Source organism: Cricetulus griseus, chromosome 2 (assembly GCF_003668045.3).
Source record: "Cricetulus griseus strain 17A/GY chromosome 2, alternate assembly CriGri-PICRH-1.0, whole genome shotgun sequence".
Classification (NCBI taxonomy): Eukaryota; Metazoa; Chordata; class Mammalia; order Rodentia; family Cricetidae; genus Cricetulus; species Cricetulus griseus.
The window spans coordinates 102,425,238-102,444,398 of NC_048595.1; the positions used below are offsets into that span (position 1 = coordinate 102,425,238).

The 19,161-nt window shown below is 41.3% G+C and overlaps 1 long non-coding RNA gene across 1 annotated transcript; it reads left to right on the forward strand.

Moving 5' to 3' along the window:
* Positions 1–164: 164 nt before the first annotated feature.
* Positions 165–18,577, forward strand: LOC103160299. The gene is made up of 5 exons (XR_003482911.2): positions 165–478; positions 8,305–8,384; positions 15,567–15,761; positions 16,649–16,758; positions 18,193–18,577. It is a non-coding gene; the product is annotated as an uncharacterized LOC103160299 (long non-coding RNA).
* The last annotated feature ends 584 nt before the right edge of the window (positions 18,578–19,161 follow it).

Below are 19,161 nucleotides of genomic sequence, written 5' to 3' on the forward strand. Positions count from 1 at the left end.
CCTCCTCTTTCTAGAACCTGCAGACAGGCGGTGATCGAGGGGCGGGGCCTGAGATCTACACCGCCTCGAGGGCCGGCCCTGGGGGAGTTGAGGCCGCTTAGCGGAGCCTGGGCTCGCCCCGCCTACTTCTTAGATCCCGAGAATCTGGGCCCTCTGGCGGGGGCAGAGCCTGAGACCTGCTCAAACCCGCTCTGAGCTGCCCAGGCCTGAGGGCCTGAAGCTGAAGGCCTAGGAGCTTAGGCCCTAGATCATCCTGGCTCCACCCCGTAGGCGGGAGACACTGGACCTGGGGCTGAGACCAGCATTGCTAGTGGCTCAGCCCCAGGAAGTGGATAGCTGACTTGCAGTCTTTTCCTTGTCGGGAGCACGAGAGAAGGCTGACTGGTGCAGGGTGTGATGTGTAACTGTCTGACTGGCGCAGGGAGTCCGAATAATAAGAAAGATATCTTCTCCCCACCTTTCTTTTAAAAGCTTGGCGGTAAGTACAGGCTTCATTTTCTGAGTGCCTCAGTACACTACATGGTCAGTCATCTCCCTGCCTCCAGTTCCGCCCCTACCCCTTGTCCGTCACTTCTTGTTCTCACTCCAATTCTTGTTTTGTTTAGGGTTCTTCGTGGGGTTTTAGTTGTTTAGGAGTTTTGGTATAGTTTTGAGAAAGAATCCCAAGGGGCCCAGGCAGGCTTAGAGCTCACTGTTGGGTGGAACTCAGTCTGTCCTTGAACTGCCTGCACCCACCTTTTAAGTACTGCGATTGCAGTTGTGATTCACCATGCCCAGACCTTTTAAAAAGTCAGTTTTCCTGTTTTTAGTTGGACAAAGCATGAGAAGTGGACATCAGCAATATTCCCTATAAACAGGACCTCAACATTTCTGTGGCTTACTCAGAAAGGCAAGATTTCTGTGTATAAAACTTTTTTTTTAACCTATTGCGACCCTTTAAAATACATGTCCATTGGTCTAGTGTGGGCAGTGGAGCTGGGTGTGCCTTCCGTATGTACGTTACATGCAGTTAGTCTCTCAAGTCCATGTGAATTCAAAGATGTGATTAGCTCTACGTGGAAGGTGGTAAGGTTTCCCTGCCCAAATTACTTGGATAATCACTGTAGATTTCTACATTGAGTTAATGTAGTGCTGCTTGAATGAGCAACATATAGGGCGAATGACTAGTAACTAATACGCCCAACACCTGGCTAGGGACAGAGGCTGTGTGCTGTTCTAGGTTGCTCCTTTAGTGTTGTTCCAGGGACTCACAGGCTGGGCTTCAGTTCCAAGCTGTCAAAGCCTGAGGCTTGTTATTGATCCAGGTACACAAGGCAGAGCTTGCTGCTCAGGATGTAGAGTGCCCAGTGCCCAGTAGTTACAACTCTTGAATTTCAGTGTAAGGACCCTTGATGTCAAATAGACCAAGCTCTGCAGTACCCACTTTTTGTTCTTCAGAGCCCCCTCCTTCCTGCCCTGGAAACCCTTTAGTTCTTCCCTAGTGTTATAGCTCAGAGCTCATGGAGGACTCTGGAATTCTTAGCTTCTTTCTGTGTTATTCTCTGAGCTTTGGCTGTTGAGTCTCTTAGCTCATGGTGACTCTGGAACACTTCAGCTGCCTCCTCCCTGCCAGTGCCGGTGCTTCTGCCATTGCCATCAGATGTGGACGTCTTCAAGTCTTATCTTCCCTCTGTACAACCTGCCTAGCTTGATGAAGACCGTAAGCAGGCAAAGAGATTATTTCTGAGGTGCTATTACTGTGCCAATATCGAAATCTCAGGAGGCAGTCCTGCAGACAATTAACAAGACAATTAGGGGAAACAGTCTGCTTACATAACCAGAAAAGGGGCACGACAAGCTTGTGTATGGATTATAATTCCACCAATTACAGCCCTGCATATGCATAGTTCTACCAGTCACAAGTGCTGCATTAACAAATGACAAACTTCTCTTATAAAGCAATCACAAGTCTCATATCGCACCAATCACAGTTTATTTTTCTTCTAGAGTCTGTAGAGAATGGAGAAAGAATACCTTCCCAGTGGCAGGATCATAATTTACTAGCTTTGTCTTGCAGTCTTCCAAAGCCGGTGCAGTTTGCTGAAGAGGTCATCACTAGAGCAGGGTCTCCCAGAGCAGATGTTTTAACTGCTCCTTGCTGCTGGGGAATAGCTATCTGTTTAGTAGCAGTACCCTCCCAACCTTGTACTTTGGAGGGTAACTTCTTACAATATAAGCTATAAAAGGGATGGTGAAACAACAGGGTATTTACAGGGAGATGAAACACTCCATCCTGCTGGGAAGCTTAAAACAGGAAGTAAATGACTCAAAATAGCTTCAGGAAGTCCCTGAAACTGACCAGATTCACACCCTGCCCCAGGCATATATAAGCAGTAAAAACTGTTCAGAGTCACTTTCAGACAAGCCAAGCTTCCTGGAAGAAGCGAAGACCAGCAGAGCTGCCTGGAAGAGATTCAGACCAGCTGTTCCACCTAGAAATGACACTCTCCAAACCACTGAATTTCTTGTAGGCTGTGCATTATGTTCCAGATCTCTAGCTTTTTTTGAGCTGTCATCTATGGTAGGGTAGGATTTGGTGATGCAGCTGTCTTTGAGTCATTTCTGCTCCTATAAGAAACCCCTCACACCGGGCAGTGGTGGCGCTCGCCTTTAATCCCAGCACTCGGGAGGCAGAGGCAGGTGGATCTCTGTGAGTTCGAGACCAGCCTGGTCTACAAGAGCTAGTTCCAGGATAGCCTCCGAAGCCACAGAGAAACCCTGTCTCGAAAAAAACAAAAAAAAAAAAAAAAGAAGAAAAGTAAAGAAAAGAAACCCCTCACACATATTTCTGTAACACAAATAAAATTCAACTGGTTTATCAGTTTGAACTTTGACAATATCTGTACTTTGGTCTCTCATCAGTTTCCTGTGTGGAGTGAGTAGACATTTTTTCACATCCCCATTTTCCCTTGGCATCTATGGTGCATTTAAAGCAGCCACAATGCCTTGATGAGAGTCTTTCGAATTGCCAAGATGAGCTGGTTGGTAGGGAGATCCAAGGAATGTGTTTGACAGTTGTCAATCTAAAGATCAAACCTGTTTGGTAAAGTCCTAACATCTGCCATGGGGGAAGAGTTGGTCTTTCTCATCTGTCTGCCAATCTATACAGTAACTGAAGGGGACTCCCACACAGTGGGGGCTCCTTCCTAGGCCCCAGATTACACACACACCACATCCAAACACTTGTTTTCACAGTGTTTCCTTTATTAAGCAAGGAAGAAAAATTAAAGTGGCTGCTTTCCGACTCAGGCAGAAAACAGCAAAGGAGCTTGTAGATGGAACTTTTCTTATATATAGCATTTATTATGCTGAGGTATATTACTTGTATTTCTAGTTTTTTTCAGGGCTTTATCATGAAGGGCTGTGAAAATTTGTTAAAGGTCTTTTGGGTAGCAATTCAGATGATCATGTGATTTTGTCCTTCAGTCTATTTATGTGCAGAATTACACTTTACTGATTTGTTCATATTGAGCTACCCTTTCATCCATAAAACGAAGCTAACTTGGTCATGGTATGTGGTTTTCTAGGTCTAATTTTTAAGAGTAGAAAAAAAGGGGAACTGGGGGGAGGTCTTTGTTAGAATAGGCCAGGCAAATGGTGGTTTATAAGGTAAAAGGGGAAACCCCGTGTTAGGATGAGGTGTTTAATTTTAATTGGGTGTGTTAATTAGGCGAGCTAAAGGGGCTTCTGATTGCTGGACCTCAATACTCTGATAGCTGGACCATGGTAATTAGTCTCAGGAGGAAGAAGTGGCCAAATAGACCTTGATGGCTAGCTATAGGAATGTAATCTAATGGTTTTTTAGCAAAAAAAGGGGAATTGGGGTGAAGAGCAAGGCTTACCAGAGCCACATGATCCAGTGGCTAGTGTCCCTTCAGTAATGCTGTTACCATGAACTGTTTTCTCCAGAATAGAACCCTATGCTTGAATCTTTACATGTCGTTCAATTCAGCTCTTCCAACCACCACGGAAGAGTTGGCAGGTATGAAATGTGCTACAGTGGACTCAGTCCTCAGTATATCTGACTCTCGTGCTTCTATATCTGCCTCTCCCATCATGCTCCACCATGTTACCCTGTACTTATTGTGAAGAGGAGGCATAATTTACTGTATTCCAACAGAAGAAGAGACTTCCCACCCACTTCCCAAATTCCATTCACATTGAATGAACAATTTTTCTTGAATATCCACAATATTAATGTTCACCACAAATCCTGAAGGAAAATAATATTAGCATCCTCTTGGGCATTAAGGAAGATATGAATAAGGTCAGAGTGGGTGGAAGGCTGGGAGTAGGCTGAAGACAGGTCCAAGACAAGACTTTGACTTGTCTTGAGGCAGCCCTATCTTAAGGTTCAGGGACAACGTGGATAAAACTGATAACCAGTGAAAAAAATAATTCAATCACAGATGTGAAGAGGAAGGATACTGGTAAGCATGTCTGGCAAAACCGGGAGGAAATACCCTTCTACTTGGCTGCTCCTTGACATGCCATCAATGACATGACATTTGGAAACATAGTGGCCTCTTTTCCATGCCGTCCTTGCTGCTCCTCTGTGGTATTAGACTGTGGTGATCAATCTTAGACATTTTAATTTCCTATGAGCTTTTCCAACTCTGTGCTTTCATGATTCACTTCTCATTTTTGGATCCCCCCCTTTTATTTGAGGCTCATTCACTGTTTTCTTCTTCATCTTGAGTTACCTATTACTTTGTAAACCGGTAAATTCTCCTTTGTTACTGTGCAAGCTCCCTGCTACCTCCCGTTGAAGTCTGCTGTGTCTCCCCTATATTAAATGTATTATTGAAAATGAATTTTAATCCTGTACAGGCTAGAATTCCTTACTCATTTGTATTACTTAACCTTTGGATCCCTACACTCTTTATTTCTAGTTATCACCTGGATGTCTCAAAGGCACCTGGCCTTCATCATATCTCAAATGGGAGTTTAGTACCTTCCTACTCTGTCCACACACTCAGTTTTTGTGTCATCCTGAATCTTGTATCTTGAATTTAAATTTCATGGTTCGCTGAGAAGCTGAACACTCAGGAGATTGCGAACCATATGACCATGCTTACAGAGTCTGCCTACTAACTATTTCTGCCATGGTGCAAAAAGTCCTAGTACCCTAGCATAATGTAATATTTTATGGCTCTCTGAGATGACACTACTCAAGTGTGAGTGCTCAGTTCTGCTTTACTAACCAGCAGCAGAAAGGCCTTAAGAAGAGGTTACCGTATTGAGTTAGAAACATTATCTTCCAGAGCCTTCTATATGAGAAGAATAATAAAGATTTTGTTGGTGTCTTAGTTCATTTTTGTTGTTGTGATAAAACACTGGCCAAAAGCAAGTTGGGTAGGCTAGGATCTATTTCATCTTACTCTTCTAAGTGGAAGTCCATCACTGAGAGAGATCAAGGCAGGAACCTGGAGGTAGGAACTGATGCAGAGGCCATGAAGGAATGCTGCTTATTGACTTGCTCCCCATGGCCTGCTCAACTTGCTTTAAAAAACAACAACAACAACAACAACAAAAAAAACAACAACTCGTACCACTGGCCTAGGGTGGCCACAGTGGACTGCCCACCCGCATCAATCATTAATCAAGAAAATGCTCCCACAGCCTTGCCTAAAGACCAGTGTGATGGAGGCTTTTTCTCTCATGAGGTTCCCTCTTCCCAGATGACCCTAGCTTGTGTGCAGGTGACAAAAACAAACAAACAAACAAACAAACTAGCACAGTCAGAGACCCATTAAGCTTTCAGGACTGCCTCTTTCTGTTCCACACTGACTTCATTGCAGTAATGTGTAGCTGGGGACACACTCTGACAAATTCATTACTAAGCTCTCTCAAACATAGGTAGGTGCTAGAATGGTATGCAGCCATAGTTGAATGACAGCCTCTGAGGATTAAAGCCTTACAAGGTGCATTACTGGACATGCTGAAAAATCCTAAGAAGTTTATCTAGCTGGTTTTGTCTCATGCTTTGCAGTTTAAAGCATACTTTCCATGTGCATTTTCATACCCCTTTCATAGGAAGGAAATGGTATCAGAGCAAGACAGTATACACTGCTTTTTCTAGCCTCAGAGCTCCCTGAAAACATGAATGCTATTCTCATAAAGGGGCTGACTTTGACACGAAAGGTGGTTAGAAGCTCACCTTTTGAGAAACACTGATGGTATTTCTCAGAATCACCAGAGGACACATTAAAAATATAGCTCCCCAGGTACCCTGTCCTAAAGTGTCTGATTTACCTTGGGGGTGGAATCTGTACTCAGATTCTGAGGAAGCTAAAATTTTGCCACACACTGTTCTATTTTAGAATATCCATAGATCAGCACTAGGGACCTGCTACCTAGATGGATATACCCACGAGGGCAGGGAACCATGCCAGTATTTTTTTTTTCTTTCTAACATGGAGCCTGACACATCACATGCCAGCATGGCTTTGCTGACTCTGGCCTGCTGTCACCATCTCTTGCTTGCTCCTTGACTCCTGTTGACCTCTACATTGTTCAGGTTTCTCTTTCATAACAAAGAGGAATGAAATTTGTTTGTCAATGAATAAAGTATAAAGTAGTCCTGAATTCCTTATTTGAGGAGACTAGAATATCTAATATTTTCATTATGTATGTCTTTTTCCATGCCAGAAAAATTGAAATGAATATTTTTTTGTTCTTCTAAAACCCCAAAAGCTATAATAATAAGGAAAGGTGGGGTTCAGCGTCATCTTTGCAACATACAAAATTCAACCCTGCTCTCTGTCTGCCATGTACTTAATTTCCTGCTCGTTCTTACTAAATGCTTGAATCCTCAAGAGACCTTCCCAGAATCCTCTGGCCAGCCCACTGATCATAGAGCATAGATCATAGAACTAATAAAAGTGTTACTAAATGCCCATTTAAATGACAACTGTGTTTTGTAAAGTTACCAGGGAAAACTGGGGTTCAGAGTGGCCATGTTAGTTTCTCCAGGTCCCCAAATTCCTAATGTCGATCGTGGTTTTTCCAAGACTCATCTTACTCCAGAGCTCATGCTTTCAACACTTATGAAACAAAATAGTCAGATGCTCTCATGTTATAAAGTATTATCACTACTGTTACTCAGAGAAAGAGGTAGGTAGGAATTTGATAAATTGGGAGTGAACCTTAGTCTCCATGTAGCCTACAGTGCCTTGTTTTCAGGCTTGTTCTCTCTGATTGCAGTACAGAGATCCTAGCCTTAGCCCTGTAATTTAGGAGCACCCAGGTAAATAGTCTTTGTGGGTGGTGGGGTGTTAGAAATGAAGGGCAGCTCAACTGTGAATCTCACAGTTGTTACATAGATACTAAATGTCCAGTATTGTGATAATTTGTTTACGATTTAACAAGTAAAGCTTGCCTGAAGATCAGAGTTCAAAGCTAGCCACACAAATCTAGCCATAGGGGCCAGGCCATGGTGGCACACACCTTTAATCCTAGTAGCCACATTAGCTAGCAGCTACAATAGTTGGACATAGAGGCCAGGCAGTGGTGGTACACACCTTTAATCCCAGCACTCGGGAGACAACAGAGGCAGACAGATCTCTGTCAGTTCAAGCCCACCCTGAGCTACGCAAAATGATCTGGTCTAAAAGAGAAACAGTTCACACAAAGGTGACCTCAGTACTTGGGATCCCATGCCTTTAATCCCAGCACTTGAGAGGAATATAAGACAGTCTGAGGTTTGGTGGAGCCAGATACAGTTTGGGGATGCAGTCTGAGGACAGGATCACCCTTTTGGTCTGAGCATTGTTAGAGTGAGAACTCTCTGGTGGCTGGCCGCTTTGCTTCTCTGATCTTCAGCTTTAACCCCAATATCTGTCTCTGGGGTTTATTAATCATGCTACACAGTATCTTTCATGTATGTTAACTTTCTAGATTCCTTTTAAATGCATTGTTTTCTTTTTTTTTAAAGTGGATAGGAAAATGTCAGGATAGGTTTATAAAAATCTATCCACTGAAATACAATGCCATGACCCAAGACAGAAGCTGCTGATTTATGTTTCCAATGAAATGATTTGGTGGCATTGACAAATGAAAAGAGAAAACCCAGCAAATTTGTGCTTACCTGGCTCATTTCTATTTCCAGTTTATGAAAACAGACTTCTAGTTGGGGGCTGATAATGTAGTTCAGTTAGCAGAATGATTTTTAACCCAGAAGAACCCTTTTTATCATTCTCCTCCCATTCTTGGTGACAAAAGCAACAAACTACAAAACAGAATGAAACATCTTGTCTATTCTAGGTCATCCATGGAAGTACGAAGATTAAGTGAACAGGATAGTGGTCACCTGCTGCCCTCTGTTGACGGAATGTGAATATGTGGTAAACACATTGCCATGGGGAAAAATTGAGTGTAGTTTTAGCATCAAGAGAGTAACCATTAAGCAGAAACATTAATGGGAGCTGGAAGGATGCTTAAGCGTGTGTACTGCTCTTGCAGATGACCTGAATCCAGTTCCTAGCCACCATACAGAGTGGCTCACAAACCCCTGTAACTCCATCGCCTACGGGGATCCAACATCTCTGACCTCCATGGATACATCTGCACTCAATGTGCAATTGTACACACACACACTCACTCACACACACACACAAATAAAATAAAATTTAAAGGCTGAATACTAACAGATTAATTAACTTTCTGTCCCTTAAGTCTGTGTTCACTGAGTGTCCCAAAGGTTAGGGTAGAGATAAAAACATTTGGTCAGCAATTTGACTTTGTTTGGTATTGTGGGTCCCAGAATGCTTATGATTACATTAATTAGTACTTTGAAATTCCTTTGGGATTTTATTGCTGTTTTTATCTTCCTGGAGCCTTTGTTTACCATTTTCATGTTTACCCAAGCCTGGACAATATTCATCTTGACATATCAAAATCTAGAGTGGATGTGACTTTTGCTTTTCCCCCGTAATACCTGGTCCACACAGCACCTAATCATTTTACTTCCCATTTCATTTCTATGCCATTATTGCCTTGTATTTTATGCTCTTAGATGCTAACTCTTCAAGGCACTATTACTGTTTTATGTAGTTAACATTTATTTGGACTTATGTATACACTTTCCAGCTGTGTTGTTCTTCATTCATGCTCAGCTTTCTTCAGAGGTTCTGGACTCCTATCAGTTAATAACATTTCTTAATATTTTCTCTAATATTGGTTTACTCTGACAGTCTCTTACAAGGTTCCTTTGATGAGAAATGCCCTTCTTCCTTTCCTCTGCTAGCTATGTTCTCCTTTCACCCTTTCCTTTCTTTCTTTCTTTCTTTCTTTCTTTCTTTCTTTCTTTCTTTCTTTCTTTCTTTCTTCCACAGGGTTAGTCCAGGCTGGCCTTTTGCTCAAAATATAGCTGAGGATGACTTTGAACTTCCAGTCCTGCATCTGTTTCCTGAGTGCTGGAATCACAGCCATGCACCACCATGCCTAGTTTATGTGATGCTGGGGATCAAACCCAGGGCCTCATGCATACTAGGCAAGCACTCTATGAACTGAACTACAACTCCAGCCCGCAATTATTTTTTTCCCAGCTCTTAAAAATGGCCAGACCTTCTGTCTACCATTGTGTTTGTTGAGAAGTTCTTTGTTAGTCTGAATCTCCCTTCTCTGAAGGTTGATTTCTGTGGGTATTTTAAACAATCTGTTGTCTTTTTTAACCCTGTTTAGTTTGATTTTTCTAAGAATCCATTAATTTTTCTGCTGGATTTATGTCCTAGTTTGCTTTCTGTTGCTATGTTAGAGCATTGATCAAAAGCAACTTGGGGAGGAAAGGGTTTACTTGGCTTACACTTCCATGACATAGTTCATCCTTGTGGGAGGTCAGACAGGAGCTTGAAGCAGAACCCAGTGAGAAATGCTGCTTACTGACTTGCTTCCCTTGCTTCAGCTACCTCTCTCTCTCTCTTTTTTAAAAGAATTTATTTATTTATTTATTTATTTATTTATTTATTTATTTATTATGTATACAACATTCTGCTTCCATGTATATCTGCACACCAGAAGAGGGCACCAGATCTCATAACAGATGGTTGTGAGCCACCATGTGGTTGCTGGAAATTGAACTCAGGACCTCTGGAAGAGGAGTCAGTGCTCCTAACCTCTGAGCCATCTCTCCAACCCCAGCTACCTCTCTTAAACAGTCGAGGAGCAAGTGCCCAGGAATTGCACTTCTCACATTGGTCTGGGCCCTACCGCATCAATCAGCAATCATGAAAATGACCCACAAACATGTCCACAGGCCTATCTGTTGGGAGCAATTTCTCAACTAATATGACTTCTTCCCAAGCATGTCTAGGTTTATGTCATGTTGACAAAAGCTAACTATGACAATATTCATAAGGTTTGAAAATCTTCTTCACAGCCGGGTGTGGTGGTGCATGCCTTTAATCCCAGCATTCAGAAGGCAGAGGCAGATGAATCTTTGTGAGTTTGAGGCCAGCCTGCTCTACAAAGGGAGTTCCAGGACAGCCAGGACTACACAGAGAATCCCTGTCTCAAAAAACCAAAAACTAAACCAAAGCGAAACAAAAATTTTCATGTGTCATGAAGACTGGACATCTGGCTGGATACACTGCTTGCTGAGTTCTCAACAATGTCCTACTTCCCTAAACATTTCCTAGGTTAAAGGACAAGACACAATTTAAAAAAATCCTTTTGCCTCTTTATAGTAGTTTCTTATTATAATTATAGTGAATTACCAGGCATCTAGAAGTTCAGAACAATAGTCGTTTTTGTCTTATGTTTTGTGAAATGTGAAATGGGCTCCAGGGGCAGCTGGCAGAACGGTATCCATCTAGAGTGTGCAGGGGAATCCATTCCCTTTCCCTTTTCCAGCCGCTCATAAGCACGTGTGCTCTTTGCTGTGGCCCTTCCTCCACCTTCAAAGCCACGTGTTCTCTAACTCTGGCCGTCTTCTTGCCCTTTTCTAAGGCTCTCTGGGATTACATTGGGCCCGCTCCAGTGAGATTATCCTCATTCTTCACACCTCCTGATTTGATTTAGTCACAGCTGCATGATTCCTTTGGCCATGTTAAGTGTGGCCAGCTTAGTGTTCCCTAACCCACAGTATGTGCTGTACTTATAGATCCCTCCATTTCACATTGGGCAAAGGGAGCCAGTGCCCTAGGATGCCCATGTCTCTTTCTGTATCTTGCATATAGAGACTCCCACAACTCAGGCATCTTACATCTTCTTCAGGATTCATGAAATAATAACAGTTTTTATCAATTGCAAGTAGAGACAATACCCTTGATGGGTATCTGGATTTTCTTTCTTTCTTCATCAATACTTGAATATCTTTCTTTATTAACTATTTGGTTCCCTTTAGGTCTAAGTCATCTAGGAAAGAGAAAATACACATTTAATTTTCTCATCCATCATATTTACTTATTTACTGCTAGTTTTCAGAATAATAAGCTGGACTCATATGATTTGCAGAAGAGACCAATGTGTTCTTCTTAGTATGGTGAACACACGAATCTAGACGTGTTGGTTTCAAATGTCTGCACTATCCTTTTGATTGATGCTTAAATTAACCTAGCTTTACTCAGCAGGACTGTTTTCATGTTGGCTTCTGAGTCCTTTTGATGTAACAGTCACCTTTGTTAACTTTCTTTCCTCACTCGTTTTGTCTGATATATCCCCCAGACCTAGAACCTGCCAGTTCTCCAAGAAGCCCCATTTCCCGTTAGTGAAGAATGGTCTTTAGAGACTGTAGTCTGAGCACTGTGGAACTCACTGCTGTCAGGCTGATCTTGGTAGAAACAATACCTTCAGCTTTTGCTTGTTCCTTTCTTAAACAGAGTATAATTCAGAGGTATCTGGCCAAATAGAAATGTAGTTCAACACCAAAGTCAGGGTATAAAAGAATACATTTGCATCTGAGAGGCAATTTAATCTCCACAGGTACAAGTCTCCCTATGAGGTACTGTTTTTTTTTTTTAATTTATAGGCAAAATAGTATATATTTGTATATAAAGCTATGGCCTTATGTTTTGATGTATGAATATAGTATGTATAATGTATGAATAGCTAATTAAGTCACTTAACATAGATTCTTCATGTATATTTTGGTGGTACAAACACTTAGCAATTAATTGGACAATTTCAAACATGCAATGTATTATTATTAATTGTAGTCACCAAGACACAAATATACCTCTTTAGTCTTCCTGTTTTTGAGAAAATATAGTTATGTCTTTGACATAATTATTTCATATTTATTGGGGGTGCACCTATTATTGGCATTTCTGGGTCACAGTTGTGTGTTTTTTTTTTTTTTTTTGTTAAGACCCATGCTTTTTCCATAATTGATGTCTATTTCCACCAAAGGAATCAGAGATGGGGCTCAATGGTAGAATGCTTACTTAGCATACATAACACCTGGGGTTCAATTCCCACTACTGAAAACAAAACAATCTCTCCAGTCTCTGCAAAGCAAAACACAAACATCCCCAATAATGGTATATAGGTATTTCCATCACCAATTAATGCTTTGTTAGCTATTAGATTTTTGCCATTAACCAGTAGGTAATTGTCACACATTTATACATGGTTGGGAAATGTAGACTAATAACAAAAATTATAATAGTTTTTACTGTTCTTATATAATCATATATAATGGAATAAGTGTGTATTCTTTAGAAGTTTGCAACCATATAGAGGCCCAGCTGATAGAGACAAGTAATTATGAGTTACTCTCTCAGGGATTAAGATGGGTTAAACCATCTATTGCAAAAGTGACAGGTATATTTTCTGGGGAGCCATGCATACTTTGTTTTTAATGTAAAAAGTTCAGAAACTTTTTTTTATTTTTGTAAAATTTTACTAACTAAAGGCTGGATAGATGGTCCAGTGTCTAAGAGCACTTGATGCTCTTGCAGAAGACCCAAGTTTGGTTCCCAGCACCCGTGTTGGGTGGCTCACAACTAGCTGATGAACTGTAACTTTGAACTGTGGGCAAAACCAAACCTTTTCACCTTAAATTGCTTTCATTGGGTTTTTTGTTTTGTTTTGTTTTATTTTTGTTTTTAAATATCACAGTAGGAAAATTAACTCACAGGTTATCTTGTCTTCAATTTGATATCCTTTAAAATATATATTTTCTTATTCTTAGTTGAGGAAACCAATGCATTGCACCAGACTTTTCCCTAAGAATCAAAACATAAATAAAAACATTTCTTAGGCATCACAGTAGTTCATATGTATCCAATCTCAAAGAATGTTTCCTGCTGAGGAAAATTATTCAGACACATGCTTAACATTCTAGGTGCATTACCCATTGGGTTTTGCTGTGTTTGATGGAAGCCTGTAAAGACTAGGTTACATATAAATAGCAGTGTTATTAACAATCACAAAATTAATGAGACCAATAATGAGCTCAAATGTGTGAAATGCCAGAGTTAGCATAAGCACCATGATGTCTCTGTGCATGGCATTTTGATTTTGCCACAGGGAAAAGTCTGTGAGCTAATTCCCTAAGTAGAGCCAATACATTATTACTGCAATTAAACTGCTCATTATCTTAGTTGTTTTTGCAACTTTTAGAGAGAGCAAAAATGAAGTACTCTTGAAGGAGACATTTGTTGTTACATAGTAAGTAAAAGTGGGTTTGAACAGAGGTGAAATTAGGAGAAATCCCACATAGCACTCTGATTGTCATTACAAGAGTAAACCATATTTACTGAAAAATACTTTGAACACACACACACACACACACACACACACACACACACACACACACACACACACACTTCAAAACTACACACAATCCTATATTCTGTCAATGACCTATGATTGCTAAAAAGTTTGGTTCAGCCTATCTCTGGAAGTGCAGAGCACATAATAGGTAGTTTTAAATAAACATAATGTCTTAGTCAGGATTCTGTTGCTGTGAAAAGGCACCATGATTAAGGCAACTCTTACAAAAGGAAGCATTTAATTGGGGGATTGCTTAGAGTTTCAAAGGTTTAGTTCATTATTAGCATGGTGGGAAGCATGGTGACGTGTAGGCAGGTGCTAGAGCAGGATCTGGAAGATACATCAGCAGCCGCAGCAGGAGAGAGAGAGGAGGGAGAGAGGGACAGAGAGACAGAGACAGACAGACAGACAGACACACACACACACACACACACACAGAGAGAGAGAGAGAGAGAGAGAGAGAGAGAGAGAGAGAGAGACAGACAGACAGACAGACAGACAGACAGACAGACAGACAGACAGAGTCTGGGCCTGGCAAGGGCTTTTGAAACTTCTAAGCTCACCCCCAGTGATACACTTCCTCTAACAAGGCCACACCTCCAATCCTTCCCAAAGAGTGCCACTCTCTAATGACTAAGCATTCAAATATATGAACCTATGGGAGTCATTCTTATTTAAACCACCACACATAGCACCAGAAACTTTGGGTGACTGAAAGCTAATTAAAAACACAATTTTTGCATTGTAAAGGTATGGGCACATAAGGATACCGCTCAGCAATGAAAAGTAACAAACTGTTAATACGTGCATCAACACGAATGGATTCCCACATAATCTTTCAATAAAAAGGCCCTGCATAGGTATATCCTGTGTGATTTCTTTTATATAAATTTTAGGAAATACAATCAATCTGTAGTAACAGCAGCAGTGTGTTAGTCTGGAGTATTTGGGGGACCAGAACACAACAGAAGAAGGAATTTCAAAGAATCATGAAGATGTTTTTGGAGGTGATAGATAAATACATCTATCATTTTAATTATGCAGTTTCACAAAAATGTATAGGTGCATGTTCTAGTTAGGTTTTTCTGTAGTTCGGCAAAACACTAACCAAAATTACCTTAGAAGAGATGGCTCATTATCTTTCAACTCTCAGGTTATAGGTCATCACTGAAGGAAGCCAGTGCAGGAATTTAAGGCAGGAACCTGGAGGCATGAACTGAAGCAGAGACCATGAAGGAATGCTGATTTTTGACTTGCGCTCATGGCTCACTTAGTTTGCTTTCTTATGCAATCAAGGATCACCTGCCTAGGGGTGGTACTGCACTTAGTGGCTGGACCATCCCACATCAATCATTAATCAAGAATATTTGCCTACTCATCAGTCTGTTGTTTCTCAGTTGAGATTCCTTCTTCCCAGATGGCTTGAGATTGTGTCAAGTTGGCAAAAAGCAAACCAGCATAATTATCTTCTTGTCAGATACACAAATACATAACTATTAAACCACAACTTTCCTTGTCTATCTACAACACTAAAATATTAAACACAATATAACTTTAAAAGTCCTTCAGTCTTTAAAAATTCAGACACCTTAAAGGTTCAAAGTCTCTTAACTGCAGGCCCCTGTAAAACACAAAAATAAGTTATATTTTTTTCCAAGAGGGAAGACCCAAGGAATAGTTACAATCAAATAAAAGAAAAACCAAAAAAATCCAACACTGTAATTAGTTCAGTGTCTGACATCTGGGATTCACTCACAACCTTTGGGGCTCCAGAGGGCTTGAGCAGCTCCACTTCTCTAACTTTCTTATAGGCTCCACTCAACACCGACTACTGTCCTTGATGTCATCCTGTGTGGCATCTTCAATATCGGGGATCTCCACTGCAAGTGATGCTTCACCTGTACCATCAGCTTCTCCTGGCCTCTCTAGGGAGAGGCAACTCTGCCACAAAATGTCAAACTCAGCTCCCGTTGATGACCCCTGGACACCTGTAAAGCCAGTATATGGTAGGCAACTTTTCTACATCATTTGCCACGTTCTGCTGTCAGCTTGATGGGCCTCGGCTTTCCTCTAGAGCACAGCTCCTGTCTTCTGGTCCTGAGCAAATACTTCTATAAGATTTTAACTCAATGATGATAGGCTCTCAGTAATCTCAGTTACTTCTTCAGCCTCAGCTGAGAGGAAATCATAGAGCTTTAATTAAAATATCATAACTCTGATATAGTCTTTGGGGAACTTAAACTTCTCTCAGAAATTTCACAAGCTAGGCCTCCATTGCCTCTATTTCTCTAAAATTCTTACCTTGTGAGCTCCCACAGGATAGCTCATTAAGCAAAGCACACTTCCCAGTTTTTTTCCAGCCAAAAATTCCAAATGCATCACAATCCAAAACAATATGGTCAAGTCTGACACAGTAATGCTCCAGTTTGCCATTATAGGTTATATTCTTTCCTATATTGCAGTTCTAAAGGAGAGGAAAGGGTTCATTTGGCTTATAGATTATAGACATCATTGAGGGAACCAATGCAGGAATTCAAGACAGGAATTGAAGCAGAGGCCATGGAAGAATGAATGGTGTTTACTGGCTTGCTCCTCCTGGCTTACTCAGCTTGCTTTCTTATACAACCCAGGACTACCTTTCAAGGGATGGTACTTCCCATAATGGGCTGGGTCTTGCCACATCAATCATTAATTAAGAAAATCATCCTCAAGCATGCCCATAGACCGATAGAGGGCACTTTCTCAATGAAGGGTCTTTCTTCCCAGGTGACTCTATTTTTTGTCCCATTGGCAACCTAACTAACAATGTTAGTAAAACCAAGCATATATAGAGTTTATTACTTTATTATATTCTCTAATACATTTTAACTAGCTTATTTTAATTTCTATTAAGTTATTATCCTGGCCCTGTTGCAGAAGAGAAACACAAATCTTATTGGACACGGAGAAGTTGAGCTGGTACCTAACTAAAGTCTTCCCCCCATGGACTACCAGCAGAGAAAGGTAATTGTATTGGCTGGTTTTGTGCGTCTACTTGACCAAACTAGAGTCATCAGAGGAAGGAGCCTCAGTTGAGAAAATGCCTCAATGAGATCCAGCTGTAAAGAGTTTTCTCATTTAGTGATCCATGGTGGAGGGCCTAGGCCATGGTGGATGGTGCCAGATGTTGGTCCTGAGGTCTATAAGAAGGTAGGTCAAGCAAGCCATGGGAAGCAAGACAGTGAGAAGCCCCACTCCATGACTTTTCCATCATCTCCTGCCCTGTTTTAGTTTCAGTCCTGACTTCCTTCAGTAATGAATAACAATGCATAAGTGTAAGCAAAATAAGCCCTTTCCACCCCAACTTGCTTTTTGGTCATGGTGTTTCATTGCAGCAATAGAAACCCTAACTAAGACAGAAGTTGGTACCAGGACTGGGATATTTTTTGTTTGTTTGTTCTTTTAGGAATCTGAACTTTGGTGCTTTGGGTTTGGAGAAGTAGAATGCTTTAAGCACTGCTTAATGGGCCATGCTAGTGGAAGCATAGAAGGCAGAGGTGCGAAGAGTTATTTGAGCAGTGTGGGGCTCACTCAAGAGGTTTCAGAGGAGAAGAATTTTAATATGTTGCCTAGAGATTGTTCTTGTGATATTTGGTTGAAGAAAGTGGCTGCCTTGTCCCAAGATTCTTTCTGAGGCTAAAGTGAAGAGTTTTGGATTAATACCTTTGGCAGAAGAAATCTCACAACAGCCTAGTATAGACTCTGTCCTGTGGTTATTAGTGGTAACTCTAATGAAGATTTATAATGAAAAGTAGCAAGCTGAGCAGGATAGATTACAAAAGGTAAATTTTGAGGAGAAAAGGAGCACCAGAACGTGGAATGGAGCTAAATCCTGTGTTCAAGGAGATAAATGGACTAAGAAATAGAAAAAAAGGGGATGTTGACCTCAGGGCAAGATCCCACCTAGCTAAGTTTCCAACTTGTGGAAACTAAAGAAAGCTTAGAGTCGGTGTGGTGGGGCACACCCTTACCCCAGTCCTGAGTAGGCAGAAGTGGGCAGATCTCTGAGTCTGAGGCCAGCCTCGTATACAGAGCAAGTTTCAGGACAGCCAAGCTTGGGCAGTGAAAGACAGAAAGCTGGTGAAGATGTAATTGACTGAGGGGCCCATGTTCCAGCCCCAGGAAATAGAACTTAACAGCTTTGGCCATGTGGTTTTGACTTGAGAGTTTAGAAGAAAGGAGTTATGGAATAAAACCTCTGAGGCCAGGCATGTGTCAGGGTGTCACTGAATGGAGGCCTAGTAGAGAGGCCATTACTTGAAGTTGTGAAGCTGAAGTCTGGATTGCCTTGAAGAACCGGAGATGTTAGAAAGTCTCCCTTCCTTATATTTTTGTAATGGTAATGTATATCTGGTGCTATTATATATATGTGATGTGCTTTTTGATTTTTATTTTTAGAGGGGGATTGTGGTTAACAGATTGCATGACTCTCAGAAGAGACTTTGGACTTCAAAACAAGTTTGAGACTGTTACAGACTATGTGGACTTTTGAAGTTGGACTGAATGCATTCTTTTTTGCATTATGATATGGCTATAAGCTTTTGGGGGCCAGGTAATGGAATATAGTGGTTTGAAAGAAAATGGCCCCCAAAGGGAGTGGAAGCAGGCTTTGAAGTCTCTTTTGCACAAACTTCCCTCAGTGTGATGTTCAGCTGATTTCCTGTTGCCTGCAAGATGTAACACTCTCAGCTACAGCACCACGTCTGCCTGCACACTGTCATGCCCCCATCATTATGATGTAACTGTAAGTGAAGCACCCCAATTAAATATTTTCTTAGTAAGAGTTGCTGTGGTCATGGTGTCTCTTCACATCGATAAAAATCCAAACTAAGATGCTTGGCTTTTTTTTTTGTGTGTTGTTCATTTGTTTGCCTGCTTCTTTTCTAGGGAGAGAGAGAAATAAAGGGTATGGAATTAAGAGGGTGGGAAGGTAGGGAGAATCTGGATGTAGTTAAGGGAGGGAAAACCACAACCAGAATATATTGTATGAACATTTTTTTCAATAAATTTTTCAATGGTTAAAAAAAGTTGTAACCCTATCTCAGGTGACAAGTCCTTAGTGGGTTTTTCCTTCATTGTCTTCATAATTTTTCCACTATGTGCCTTGAGTGGACTTCCTTCCCACTTGCTGCCCATGGGAGCTGACGTCTTGAAGAGCTCACAAGGGTGGACTTGCATGTGATGGTGTCAAAGAATCATCATCCGTACCCAGAAGTTATGGGCTAATTTCTCAGACTTGTGGTGATATATTTTTATGATTTAATAAAGCTTGCCTGAGGGTTCAGAATGAAAAGCTAGCCAGAAACCATAGAGCCAGGCAGTGGTGGCACACATCTTTAATCCCAGCACTCAGAAGACAGGCAGATG